The sequence below is a fragment of the Ixodes scapularis genome, unplaced genomic scaffold (genome assembly GCF_016920785.2).
Source record: "Ixodes scapularis isolate PalLabHiFi unplaced genomic scaffold, ASM1692078v2 PGA_scaffold1__304_contigs__length_218370807, whole genome shotgun sequence".
Classification (NCBI taxonomy): domain Eukaryota; kingdom Metazoa; phylum Arthropoda; class Arachnida; order Ixodida; family Ixodidae; genus Ixodes; species Ixodes scapularis.
In genome coordinates this window covers 46,446,841-46,459,717 of record NW_024609846.1, presented here as the reverse complement: position 1 = coordinate 46,459,717, position 12,877 = coordinate 46,446,841, and the positions used below count along the sequence as shown (strand labels likewise).

The 12,877-nt window shown below is 47.6% G+C and overlaps 1 protein-coding gene and 1 pseudogene across 1 annotated transcript in view; both read right to left on the bottom strand.

The window, feature by feature from the left end:
- LOC8031173 overlaps positions 1–12,877 on the bottom strand; it is a 122,158-nt gene that overhangs the window by 97,723 nt on the left and 11,558 nt on the right. The gene's annotated exons all lie outside the window — the stretch shown is intronic.
- Positions 6,730–10,653, bottom strand: LOC120838188 (annotated as a pseudogene).

Sequence of the window (12,877 nt, the reverse complement as noted above, 5' to 3'; positions counted from 1 at the left end):
AAAACTTCCGATTAAAGCATGCTCGTGATACACTCGACTCCTGGATAAATTCGAACTTGTCTCGATCATTCTGGTGAACCCGAAAAACTCAAGCGTGGGTCGTGTTTACAGCGCATTTGAGACTGAAGTAACCAAAGGTCTCTTCAATTTATTTACAGCGGAGACTATTTACAATAGGAAATATCTACAACCAATATACATCGCAGACCTGTCCCGTCGGTGTGTTCTGTCTCGAGCCGCCTTGCCCGCGTGTCGCTTCTTCTTTTTCTACCTCCACAGTTTGCTCGTCCGCTAGAGAAGCTCCCCCCCTAGCAAGAAGGTGCAGATTAGGACCTGCTTGCGAGTAGTGTCGGGTGCCATGTAACAGACGGCCGCCGTCTTCGAGGGGTTTCATGGTATGCCGGGTGCAGAGGACTTGGTAACTTAGAGTGTTCGCATGGAATGTAATGTGCGGGGCGGCCAGTGTTCCCATGAGGGTAGTAGCGTCGTTTGTTTGACTGTGGAGAACAGTTCGGTGTAGTCAGGTGCATACACTGGCTTGTGTCTATGAATGCAGGTTTCAGCCTATCTACTGACACAGTTTCGTTGCGTCCATTGATGTCGAGGTGGAAATACTTGTCGTGACGGTCAATGACGCGGAAAGGACCATCATACGGAGACTCTAATTGCTTTCGAACTGCGTCGTGACGAACAAATACGTGGGTGGACGTGGTGAGGTCGTCAGGAACGTACGATTGTTTAGGTCGTTGCACCCGCGGGGCTACCGGTTAAAGAGCACGCATGGCGGCTCGAAGTTTGGTCACATAGTCGGTAGGATCACCTTCCGGATATTTGTGGGTGCAGTTGAAAAATTCTCCTGGAAGGCGAAGCTGTCCTCCATAGACAAGTTCAGCCGGGGTGCAGTTGATGTCCGTTTTATGTGTCGCACGGAGCCCGAGAAGTACCATGGGGAGTAGTGTGCTCCAGTGGACGCGATCCTCCTGAGCTTTCAGTGAAGTTTTAAGGGTTCGGTGAAAGCGTTCGACGATGCCGTTGCTGATGGGGTGGTATGCAGTCGTTCGAATTCGTGTGGTTCCGAGAAGTTGCGAAAGTTCACGAAACAATGCGGATTCAAACTGTCTGCCTCTATCGGTAGTCACCGATGACGGTACCCCAAAGCGGGCGATCCAATCAGCCACAAAAGTCTTCGCTATCGTTCGAGCAGTGATGTCTGGCATGGGTATCGCTTCCGGCCAGCGGGTAAATCTGTCAATACATGTTAATATGTATTTGTGACCGTCAGATGGTGGAAGTGGGCCTACGATGTCCAAATGAACGAAATCGAAACGAGCAGTCGGCAATGGAAAGGTCACGGCGGGCGCCGATGTGTGCCGATGGATTTTGGCCCTTTGACAGCTAAGGCAAGTTCGTGCCCAGTTTCGGACGTCCTTATTGATCCCTGGCCACACAAACCGCTGCGTTAGGAGGCGTTGTGTCGCTCGAATTCCCGGGTGTGCCAGTGAATGGAGGGACTCGAAAGCTTGACGTCGAAACGCCTTGGGTACGAAGGGCCGCGGTACAGGTGTTGAGCAGTCGCAAATAATAGGCGTGTCACACAGTGGAAGGGAAATAGATTTAAATTCTAGGCGTGGATGTGAGGCTTGGAGCTCTCGAAGTTCCCTGTCGTCTATCTGAGCGATCGCCATAGCTTGAAAATCGATAGCTGTTGGTATGATCGAGGAGCAAGAAGATGTCGTGATGCGTGACAGCGCGTCAGCAGGAGCATTGTGGGTACCTTTTACATGGCGAATGTCCGTCGTGAACTCGGAGATATACGCCATCTGGCGTATCTCGCGGGGAGTGAATTTGTCACTGGCAGACTTGAGCGCAAAGGTGAGTGGCTTGTGGTCGGTAAGCACGTAGAAATCTCGACCGTCCAAGAAATGCCGGAAGTGTTTGATAGCTTGGTGGATTGCGAGAAGCTCGCGGCCAAACGTGCTACACCGACACTCTGTTGGCGTGAGTTTCCTTGAAAAGAAAGAGATTGGTTTCCATGCATTATGAAAATTTTGTTGCAGAACTGCGCCTATCGCGGCGCTTGATGCGTCTACCATGATGTTGATGGGTGCATTGTTCTGTGGATGGGTGAGAAGAGCCGCGTTGGCCAGATGATGTTTAATGCAAGAAAATGCATGGAAGGCTGTTTCGGACCACGTAAGTGGTGTGGAGTCACGCTTGGCACCTTTCAGAAAGTCCGTAAGAGGCAGCAAGGTTGAGGCGCAATTCGGAATGAAGCGGCGATAGAAGTTAATCAATCCCAAGAACTCCCGAAGTTGCCGAACTGTTGAGGGGCGTGGAAAGTTTCGAACAACTTCTACTTTTTCAGGGAGCGGACGAACTCCGCGTTGATCCACTTTGTGACCGAGGAAAGTTAATTCCGTTACGCCAAACTCGCATTTAGCGTTGTTGACGATCAAGCCGTATTCCTCTAGGCGTTCAAAGAGAAGCCTAAGATGTTCGAGGTGTTGCTCTTCACTGGAGCTAGAAACGAGCAGGTCGTCAACGTAGGCGTAACAGAAAGCAAGTCCTTGGGTGACATGGTTGACAAATCGTTGGAATGTCTGCGCTGCGTTCCGGAGGCCGAACGGCATGCGCAGATATTCATACAGACCAAACGGCGTAATAATTGCAGTCTTTGGGATGTCGGACGGTTCGACAGGTATTTGGTGATAGGCTTTCACCAAGTCTATCTTTGAGAATATTGTTGCGCCATGCAGGGAGCTTGTAAAGTCCGCTATGTACGGTAACGGGTAACGGTCGGGGACTGTAGCGTTGTTGAGTGCCCGGTAGTCGCCGCAGGGTCTCCAGTCTCCAGGCTCTTTTTTCGGCACCATATGGAGTGGTGACGCCCAGGGACTTGAGGACGGGCGAATGATTCCCATCTCGAGCATGTGCTCGAACTCCTGGCGGGCTACTTTCAGACGATCTGGTGCCAGTCGTCGTGCACGTGCATGGGTGGGTGGTCCAGTCGTCACAATGTGGTGGGTGATATCGTGTTTAACAGGACGTTGGAAATTGCTTGGGCGGGTTAAGCTTGGAAATTCTTGAAGTAGCTTTTGGTAGGGAGACTGAGGGGTCAAGCATCCCACACATTCAATGATGGGAGCGGTGCACGCGATTCCCTGCACTACCAGATTTGTTGTAGCATCTATTAGTCGTTTGCGCTGCATATCAACCATCAGGTTGTAATGGCGAAGAAAATCGGCGCCGAGAATTGGATACGAGACGTCCGCAACTAAAAAGATCCATCGGAGAACTCTTCGTAGCCCGATGTTAAGAGTCATGGTCTGTTCGCCGTAAGTGGCGATGGGCGTCTTATTTGCGGCTTGTAGTATGGAAGGCGTTTGCTTGGATCTTTTTGCGACACCAGAGCTGGGTAAGACGCTTACCTCTGCACCGGTGTCGACAAGGAAACGGAAACCAGAGTCACGATCAGTTATAAAGAACAAGCGGCTAGGGTGGTTACCGGCACCACTCGCCGCCTCTAGTGGTGGGTTGACGCATTTCCCGAGGCTGAGCAGGGGAAGACGCAGTTGCGGGCGTCTTCTCCGAAGGTTCGGTGGTACCAGCAAAGCCTAGTCTCCGGTGGTTTCGCCCGGGTTGCGGCCGGTGACCCGTGGCGAGGACGAGTTGAAAGGCGCCGCCTGTGTGGTGAAGTAGAGCGGGTTGCGATGGCTGATATCCGCACTGAGAGGTTTTGCATCTCCCGATGGAACTCCGCTCGTATGTCTTCGAGCGTGCAGGGTGTATCGCAAGGCGCCGCTTCCGAGAGGTGTGGCCGCTGATCTTGAAGAACGGCGACCTGTGTGGACGTTGGAGTCGAGACGTCCATGACAGCATCTGCCAGTTGGGCAAGTTCAGGTAAAACCAGCCCAGATGCAGAAGCGAGGATCATCCGTACATTGACGGGTAGCCGTTGAAGAAACAACTCTCGCAAGACAGCTGTGTCGAAGGTTGGCGCCTTCGCGCCCAGAAGTTGTTGAAGGCGCCTAAGTAGTTGGGAAGGTTTTCTGTCTCCCAACTCTTCCGACGATATAAGTTGCTGGAGTCGACGTTGTTCTGACTCTGAAGTCCTTTTCACAAGTTCTGCTTTCAGAACGTCGTAGGGAGAGACAGTAGGCGGGTCGAGGATGATGTCTCGTATTTCCATGGCGGTTTCGGGCGGTAATGCGGCCACGACGTGATGGAACTTTTGCGCTTGAGAAATAACCTTGCTGGTGATAAACTGGCTCTCTACTTGCGCGAACCATACTTGAGGATCAGAGGACCAGAATTTCGGAAGGCGTAGTTGATGAAGGGCAGCAAGGTCAGACGGTGGATGGTCTTCAGAGGTTGCCATAAGCTGGTCAGTCGGGCGTGATCCGGGTCACCACTTGAAGTAACCAAAGGTCTCTTCAATTTATTTACAGCGGAGACTATTTACAATAGGAAATATCTACAACCAATATACATCGCAGACCTGTCCCGTCGGTGTGTTCTGTCTCGAGCCGCCTTGCCCGCGTGTCGCTTCTTCTTTTTCTACCTCCACAGTTTGCTCGTCCGCTAGAAGACCATCCGAAGCTCCCAGCAAGCAGCATCGTAAATTATGGGCAACCTCGAGTCAGAGTTTATTGACACGTGCCCCATTGTCTCCCCGCCCCATTGTGGATAAGAGTTTTATCGACATTTTTCTGATTTGGACATATTGTCACGAAGGACAGGTGATGAGACGATAATAACTGAACTAAACGTTTAATGGGGCGAACTTGTGCCCAGAAAGAAAACAAAGAACAGAAGAAAGCAGAGCGTCCCCATGCCTCTGCTCGTGCGGGCAAGTCCGTGCAATTGCAACCTTGCCAAAGCTTTGTTAAAGGGACGATGAAGGCAATTTCCGACATCTTTTGGGCAATCGAACTGTGTTCCAGGCACGTCTCAGGCCACGTTGCTCAAACTCCAGCCGAAACCCGCGCTTCTGTGCCGCGCAAATCAATTAAACAGACGCGGTAATAATCGCACCGGGGTCGACTGGGGCGACGTGCCGAGAGTTGCGGGAGAAGCCAGGAGAAGCGGAGCTCACGTGACCGATGCGGGGCCAAGATGCGCGACGTCACAAGAGACGCGTCAGCGATTGGTCGAAACCAGAGACGCGCCCTCGGTCACGTTTTGGTTGGTGATTTTTAGAAATACTGAATAACCACGAAAAGTATAAATGGGACCGGAAATGATTACTAAACCTAAATAAAGCAGCATAATTGTTTTTTTCTTTGCTATGCTGCACGCGAAACGGGCAACGAGCAACTATAAGCAAACTTAATAAAAAAAAGAAAAGAAAAGATCACGGTATTTGAAGGATTCTGAAAAATTGTTATCATGCCAGATTTGTGCGCTGTAGATGGCTGTTCTAACGGCCGACTGAAGACCAGCATTCGTACGGGCGACGCTAGTTTTCCCGTGTGTGTTGCTGTTCGTGTTCTTTGACGACGAAAAGAGGACGTCCGACTTTGGTGAAAACCAAAAATGGCGCTGTTTATTTTCTCCTTCTTGTGGAGCGTCCCCCGCGGAGGAACCGGTTCCCGGAACGGCCGGATAGCTGCCGCTTTCCCCCCGGCATCTCCCCCGCGTCCCTGCTCGGAGCCTGCGGGCCGCTCGTTGCCAGCTGGGCGGTCTCCGTTGGGTGATGGCGGAGGCCGCCACACACGTACTCCCGTTCCGTTTTTGTTGGGTCACTGAACGGAAGCTCGAACTCGCTCGCGAGAGCGGCATTGCCGTCCATGTAGACAGATTCCACAAAACGACCGCGCCACCGCGCTGCTAGAACCCACCGCGATAACCCGAGTCTTGATCTCTTAAATACTACCGATACTGACTCTTCACACTTGACGTCACTCCCTACGTCACCTCCGTTTTCGGAGGCCCAGAAACGAGAATGGGGATTGTTCACCTTCGGTTTCTTTACTTCTTTTTTAGGCACAGAAATACGCGTCACAAATGTCTACAAAAATTGGGCAGCATGCTATGTTCCCAGGAAGCATAAAAACACTATTTGAAAAAATAAAATAAAATTGTCTTCATTGTCCCTTTAAGGCGCACTCTGCAGGTGCTCGCACGCATGGACACCAGTCGGGCGCCGTGCTTACAATATTCTATTTGGCAGATACATGCTAACCTTTTGCCACATGTTTTAAACTTTTCCTACGTATGTTCCCCTACCCCAATGAGGCCATTGCACCACCCTTTTGAAAATAAAGTTAATCATCATCATCATATTGGTGTATAGCTCAAGAGAGCGCAACACGAGAGCGCCGACGGGAGGGCTCGAGACACTAGAGCGCCGCGACAGAGGCGCGTGTCACCAGACCGCATGTGCGCGCTCTGAGAAGTTTCGAGTATGCTATTCGCGTTTATAGAGCTACCCAAGGGGTCACTGCTCAATCAGAAAGGCAGCGTTTAAGGGGTTGAGCTCTGCAAGCTAATCGGAATTATTGGGACAGTCCTTAATGAGAATTCGGGCTAGTGTATTTTTGTGTCGTTTCCCTCCCCTTCCCCTTTCCCTGTTGCGACTTTCTGTCCGGCTCACTCCTTTTCGGTTTCGTGACGACTCGGCCCGCCACTGCAAACGTTTGGCAACACCTGCCTTATAAAATGTTATCTAGAGAGAGAGGAGATACACTCCCTCCATCGGAATCTACGTAGCAGACGGCTAGAGGGGGATATTCGCCACCCAACGCACTCGCAAAAGTGTCATTTAATGAAGTACCGAGCTCAGTATAAAACAAAAAAACACGAATCTCATAATATATATGACGTAGGCAGCGCAATGTTCGATGCGAGACTTGTTGCCCGCAAAAGTAGCAGTCCGTTGAAGTGGTGCATGCCGTAGATTTTTTACCAGTTTAATATAGATTTAAATATTTACATCGTAATTAGGCAGTTGCGGCATCCCTCGCCCTCACTAAGGAAAGTGCAGAGTTAAAAAAATCTAAAATAGAGCGGAGTTTTATGCTTATATACAATATACATTAAGAGAGACGCTGCGCCTGCGTTTGGATGCGGGCTTACTGTGGCGGCTTGTCGTAAAGAGAAGTTCCATCTTTTATATTACAGTCGTAGCTGCAGTGAGACGATCAGTGTTAGTTACAGTGCGTACAGATGAACTTTAGGTTTCCTGCAGGTAAATACACCGAAAGGGGTGTGTCGCGTACTCGGGACGCAATTATTATTATTATTTTTTTTTTTGAGAATGAGTAGAAAGAGTTGTTGCATCCGTTTTATATTTAATGGGATCAGGTAAGTGGTTTGTTCAAGGCAGTAGAACATTTTCTGCTCCTCTCGATATTAAATTATTAATCTATCGAAAAAAAAAAACACTACGGCTCAACTTGGAGAAAACAGTGAAGTGCATCGTTATTAACAAACCCTTCCCCTTCGAGCACGTTAGCGGTACTCAAACTCAATGGTCCAAAACCAAAATTACCGCCTTGTTTTGGCATCTGGAAGCTCGTCTTGTCCGAATATTTACTTGCATCGGTTACATCAATCTTTCTTTTCGCTTTGTCTTTGGGATGAATGACACCGAGCGTGTAAGTCTTGCTGAAGGGCCATTCCAGCTTTGAATCGTTGACGCCTGGATGAATACACATAAACACCCCAAAAATCATCTGCCCCTCCTTTTCTTTCAGCATTATGTTGAAGCGCACATTATAGCCAAATACATACTGTAAGGGGCTGTAAGCGTTATACGGTGCGTCTAATGCACTCTTTTTTAAGTCTTCCCAGCCTTGAAAGTACCAGTGAAATTTCATTTGTCCGCTATATCTAAGTACGTACTCGGATACACCATTCAATAGGTTCTTCGCTTTGTGCACGTAATTCCTGAGCCATGCGTGTCTTCATTGCGTCTTCAATGTCAACTTTTAGTTCTTTGTATGCTGCAGCAAAACATTTAGTTTCGATTCGGTCCAACTGCTCGGAAAGTCTCGACGATTGAGATTCCAACTGCTCTTTGGTGTTTCTGGCTGCTTCCCTCCCATCTTCCCGGGACTGTTCCAGAGAGCTGTTCAGACCGAAGAGATGGTCAGAGATCTTGAGCGTTGCGTCATTCAGTTCCTTGTTTGTGTTTTTCTCCAATGTACGGACTTCCTCAAACCACTGGTTGAGGCCGGTTTGAAGACAAGAGAGATTTTCGGATATCTTGAACATCTCTCTTTTCAGTTCACTGCTTGTAATTTCTAAATGATCATAATTCACGTTTATATAATACGGAATGGGCACGGGTGTAGTGGACGCAGAACTGCAGCCGCCTTTACAGTGACCCACGAGCTCAGTCCTTAGCACTGATGATTGGCACCTGGGGCAAGGCACGACGTGAAACGAGCACTGCTTGTAGTGATCCACGAGTCTGGAAGCTTGACCGATGAAGTCGCAACCATTGGGTGCATTGCCACAGGCTACCTATGAAAAAAAGAGAGTTGAAGACATATGTAATTATAACTTGAAAAAAAGAAAGGATGGAACAAGTAGCTAATATCCAAGTTGGAGACGGGAGGGATGCTGATAAAGATTGGGGAGTTGTTCACTTTGATTGCTGAAAACAATGAGGAAAATAGGACAAAAAATATATATATTTTATGTGTTGTAAAAAAAATATGGTAAATACTTGGCATGCAATGTTTTTTTTATTGAATAAAAGTGGGCTATAAAAGTGTTGCGTGTTTTTGGACAAATCCGATAAAGTCCTGAAACAAAAACAAAACAAAACACTCCACGGTAAAAGTTTTTTTAATTCGAATATATCCGAAAAATTCCAAAGTTGAAGGTCACGGAAGCCAAAAAACAAAAGTTCAGTTTTTTAAGAGTAAGTTTGGTCAAAGCAGAGGTTCAGCGGTCATCACGAGAGGCCTTCTCAGATTCCTTCAAAATCTTGTAGTGTCGACAAAAGAACGTTCGTCGCCTATCCCGTGAGGGTTCCGTCAGGACAAAAGGGCGTTGTAATTCTTTGTCACAAAACAAACCACTGTTTTGTTTTACATATCGAACTTGGAGGAAGGACGGGTTGTCATTTGATAACTGTGAATGCTATCGACTATTAAGGCTCGTTCCCACAGTTGCGTTGGAGTGCGACTGCATCCACTTACGTCTTGTTAAGACTGTTCGCGTCGAGCTGTTCCTATAGCGACCCTTGCGACGAGCCATTGGAGAGGCGCTGGGCCGCACGACGCGAAGCAGTGCAACGCAGTCGACGCAACTGTGTGAACGAGACTTTACATGTCATAAGAGGGACAGTTGAGGCTTCTATCTCACCACTCCGCTCCGCGCAACTCCAGGGAGAAGAGGTAGAATTTATGAAAAGAAAAATAGCCCTCTACCGGCCATGTGAAGGAGCTCATTGATTTTAATGTGCCTTTTTCAAGTTTTGTCGTGGGACAGTTACTAGTACTACTAATGGCAAAAGCACCAATTCTACATGGTGCACTTGGTTACTTATAAATCTAGGGCTGAGTTGTACCCGCGATTAATATATATCTTTATTTTTTAATTTCGAAAGTTTGGACACATAGCAATACTATACTCCTTACTTCGGAGAATTGAGAATCAAACAAAAATAGACTTCGATATACTTTTACTTTCAGGTTTGTCATGAGACAGTTACCCTAATATCCCGAGAGTTGCCCTACTTACGACAGGTAACCCACCCCTATTTTTGGCTTCATTCGCTATTTTCTTTTAAACACCGAAAGATAGCCCACTCCTAGAAATCGCTGTGTTCGGATCAATGATGACCTTGTTGGAAATGCGTCTAGTTAGCTATAGCGGGATTTAAGCGAATAGTGCTGACTGGGCAGTACACTCATATTTGCTTCATTGCCCCTTGCCGGCATAACAAGTGACAAAAACACATGATGTAAAAAAAAGCAATTTTTAAACTTTTCTTAAACACACACCGAAAGTTTGCCCAGTAATTATTTTCACCCAATTTTTTCTTGGTTTTAGGTGGGCTATCCCCCAAGAGTTTACGGTAGTACTACTAATGGCAAGGGTGTCAATGTCACGTGGTACACGTTTTTCCTTATAAGTCTAGGGAGAAGATATATTTTTATTTTCAATTTTGAACATTAGAAAATATAGGAAAAATTAACTCCCTATTTCGGAGAATTCGGAATCTAGCAAAAATAAACTCCGTTAAAGTCCAATTATTGGGCACTAAATAAATTCCAAAAAACACCCCCAGAATTTCGCGAGAAATAAACTCCGAAAACACGCAATCCTAGCCATAAAAAAAGACAAAAATATTCAAGATTGAAGGACCTTGTAAAGTTTCAATACTATATCTATAATTGCTGCAACTTTTATTTTAGGTTTACTTACTGTACGCTTCAGCATATAACCTCCTGAGATATCAAGGTGAACAATGTTATCGTCGTCAAAGGGTTCTTCATCCAGTGGACAAGTACTCCCTCGCCTCTTGGACTCCTCGTGACATTCCAAGCAGAGCGTGTGCTCACAGGGCAATCTGAGAACATTTCTCGACACCAGGCCACACAGGGAGCATGCATTCTGTGCAGCGGAGGACTCTTCGAAGTACAGGGGCCTCCAATCCAGAGTGTCCGAGAATCCGGATATGAAGATGGGCCTCATCTTCAAAAGGGCAAGATATCCAGTCACAGTTGTTTTTTGCCCGACGACTGGAAGTAACCTGGAAAATGAAGGGACCTTAACCTTAGAACCAATAGCGCCTACAGCGCGGGGAAATGGTGGGGACGCCCCCGACATGCAGCTCGTGCATTGACCCCCAACATGGGGTCAGTATAGATAACCTTAATGGGGCTCCAAGGGCCTTGAGACAACACGGAAGAAGTGCATGATGAACGGGTGACCTCCATGGTGGAATGGGTCTTTACTCCACCTTCCTGATAAACAAGGCAACACTGTACGCACGGTTGTGTATTTTATTCTCGAATCTCGCTTAGAAATGCACACATCCATCCCCGCACCCCCATATCGGGAAACTAGGGCTGCTATGAACTCCTTCCCCTACCTCCATCCCCCTAAGAAAAAACGTTTTTAGTACTACTACTTGATAATATTCTGAGAGAGTGAAAATGGTGTAATACAATATGTTGTAATTACCGGAACCGCACACAGCACAACTTTATTGTCGACTATATTATAGGTATTTGGTACAAAATATATATTGGCATAGTGTAAGGAAGCTAAGGTTTGAACATGATATATGGTCGAAAACAATCGGTTGCAAAATTATATTTTAAATCTCAGGCCGGCCTATCGTTGTAATTTCTTCTTGCTCCCATAACGACGCATGCAGCTCCCAAAGAATATCGCACACTGTATTGAGAGGCACGACAGGTAACCTGCTGTTTGATAAAAAGGGCTTCACTGCCCTTTCATGACAGTATAAGAATTCACGGGCGGCCATAGTTGTGTGCGCGACTGCTGAGCGCGTGCTGATGGCTATAGCTTCCAGGGTTCTTTTGCAACGTGCATTCCACACCGTCAAAATGGCCGGTCTTAGCAGCGTATTAATGGGGGCTCGTTCTGAGCATGCGCTCTAGACACCACCCAAAAATATGGCGCCCAGTGAATACTCCTTATACACATAGCTTTTGCAGTTCAGCGAAGCATCCAACAGACACTGCAAAGTACAAACAAACATAATGGTCATTGTGTTGTGCGCGAGTGAGTGTAGTGTGGGCGACCTGACTGCGAACGCGCGGGGATGGATGATGCTGGTGATCGCGTGACGGATGGAGTGCTGCCGGGCCAGCAAAAAGAAAGTGAAGAGAGTGGCGGCGACGACAGCGGTGTGGCCTGGAGCTTTTGAAAAGACAAGGAGAAGAAGAAGAAGACGAAGTGAGGTGTGTTACGACGGAGCTCGGAAAAAAAGGCGGTGGCGGTGTGCGAGGTTGACGGCCGTGGTTCCCGGGCTTGAAACAAAATTCGTCGGGCGCCCAGACCGGGAGTTCCAGGTTTCCTGCAAACCCCCCTGCGCCATCCCACTAGCCTGCCCCTATACCGATACGGAAGGAGAACGCACCAAGGCATCGCTGGCGTCCAGTCCAGGGGTGCTATGTTGCGCTTTTTGGACTCCCAGGAGACTAGGAAGAGGGAAGTGACGTCAACGACACAGCATACGCAGATTGGATGTTGTCAGAAGAAAACGAAATCAACACCCAATCTGCGTTTGCTGTGTCGTTGACGTCACTTCCCTCTTCCTAGTCTCCTGGGAGTCCAAAAAGCGCAACATAGCACCCCAGGACGGCGTTCGTTCCCGCACGTCAGCATCAAGCTCCCTCATCAGAAGGCGCCTTCACCTCACAAGGACTGATCAGCGCGGAACCTCATCTCCAGCAACCACTCCCCGGTGAACACTCTTTAGGAACTTCTACAGCGTATCTATCGTGTGCCTTCATCGCATCCTTTCATTTTTTTAATTTCATTATAGTGCGTTGTTCGTTGTGAAAAAAATGGCTTCGCCTTTTCTAACAATTGGAACCAGTTCTTAGTGGTGAAACACACGAAACTAGAACCATGAAAACAACAGTTATCATCCCCATTTTTAGTCTCGTGCCTCATAATATTTAGGTCACTCATTATCATATCTTCCATGAGTAATGATTTGAATAGGTCATGGAGTGGACACTGATTTATACAAAAGCCGAATTTTTTGTTTTCCCCCATAATTGTTTTTGGGGGTTCTCACAAATGTGTTTTCTGCCTGAAAATTATTTTTCGCCTATTTTTGAGCAGAGGTATTTACGCAATCTTTGTCACTTGGTTTCTGTATTTCTTAGTGTTGTGACTTTGTTCTACCCCAGTTTCAGGGTTTACTATCATGATGATA